Source organism: Fukomys damarensis, unplaced genomic scaffold (assembly GCF_012274545.1).
Source record: "Fukomys damarensis isolate Sample0158 unplaced genomic scaffold, DMR_v1.0_HiC HiC_scaffold_5, whole genome shotgun sequence".
NCBI classification, from domain to species: Eukaryota; Metazoa; Chordata; class Mammalia; order Rodentia; family Bathyergidae; genus Fukomys; species Fukomys damarensis.
In genome coordinates this window covers 32,246,879-32,248,776 of record NW_022900917.1, presented here as the reverse complement: position 1 = coordinate 32,248,776, position 1,898 = coordinate 32,246,879, and positions in this window count along the sequence as shown.

Below are 1,898 nucleotides of genomic sequence, written 5' to 3'. Positions count from 1 at the left end.
GCTGACTCCTCACTGCCTCACACGGCAAACAGCAATCATCTCTTCTTATAAAAGGCACTGATCCCAGCACACGGGCTCTTGCCCAAGTCATCCCCTGCAAATGTTACCACACGGGGACTGAGGCTTCAACATACAGATGGGGGTGCAAACACTCAGTCCACAGCAGCCTTCAGATCCAAGCTCAAAGACTGTCTACTCCAGACTGGCCAGCGAGTCTGTTTGTCTCTAGATTAATGCAATGTTTGATGTTTCAGGAACCACTCCGTGGGCCTTGTCTGGAAATACCTAACATTCAGTTTCAGAGGCAGTACCTACTGGCACCAGCGCTTCTCCCATTTTTACTTATTTTCACAAATATGTGAAGTATATTATCAAGTCTCAGAGGGTCAGTGACTTGGCCAATGTCCTATAACCAGACAACGAGGAAGCCATATTTTGAACCCAGATGTGACACTGCCCTAGACATTTACAATTAATTCTAATGCTCAAGGACAGACATACAGGCCACATACTTCTTGGGCGTGCTGTTTTCCAAGGTTGTGACCACAGCTGTGCTATCCTTGCACAATTCTTCTGAAAGGAAAGGGGAGATGGTATGTGATTTCAGGTGATCACGATGACAGTAAGACTCAGAAGCCACCCCCCAAAAAGAATCAGAAGCCCAGTGCTCCTCAAGAAGTCATCGCTCCACCCTTCCTGCCTTGTTCTCTCGTTTGTAGAGTACCTGCTCCCAAGCTTTGCTGTGCAGATTTTCAAAAATAACTACGAACAGCACTTAGAACAGAAGCTGGCACACAAAAACACTCAATAACTGTTGCCGCGGCAAACAGAAGCAGCATACTAAAAGAAACCATAAAACCTCCCCCGGTAAACAAGCCACTGTAATGCAAGGCTGAAGTTTTGTCTCTTCAGATTCCAATTCACTTCTAATTGGTTGTAAGGAAAACATTTCTAAAATGAAATGTTCCTCATCCTCTCAACTGGTCAGAAAATATAAATTAAATTTTTCTTAGAGCCAAGGTTGTTCCATCAGAAACAAAAGATTTGAAGCACAGTTTTATATAGTGCTCCAGAGCCAGTGGAGGAAATTTGGGGGTACTGTGTTGTTTAGATTATTTCTCCCACAGAGCAAATGAAAACAGTACCAGTCCTAGCTCCCTGTGCACACAAAAGACACAAGGAAGTAGCAGGTAGAAAAGACAGCAAGCGCCCTGAAGTGCACTTAGCACCATCATACGGGGTCCACACAGGGGTCCCCCCGCCATGCACAGCTGCCCTTTCCATGGTGTCAGTTACCCAGGGTCAACCACCTGGGTTATCCAAGAACTGGATAAACTATGCAATGTTATATTACACAAATAAACATTCCTTATATTTGTGATCTTTTAATACAGAACATTATCACTGTCCTGTTTCATTAACTACTGTTGTTAATCTTATTGCGCCAAATGTATAAATTAAGCATTACCCCCGAATGCATATATAGAACACAACATGGTGTACACAGGGCTCAGTACTCTCCAGTCTCTGACATCCTCCAGGGGTCTCAGCATGCAAGCCCCACAGATAAGGGGACTACTGCAGAGTGAGACACTGCATGTATGGAAATGGAAAAATGGATCCCTTTGCTTACTGCCCTACACAGGCAAAATGTCTGCACTTTTCCTTCTTTATAGAGTTTTTGTTCTCGTTTATTCATAACAAGCACTTTTTACTTCTGTGCACATGCCCCTGCTCTTCTCCATCACATTCAAACAAACTACTCCTAAAATGTGTGGACACCACCACGTACCCCAAGCTCAGGACACTTCACAAGCCAATAAGGTGTTTATGAAAGTACTGATAGAGCCCTATGTTGAACATCCTTGAGAAAATAAAAACGTAAAAAAAAATAAAAA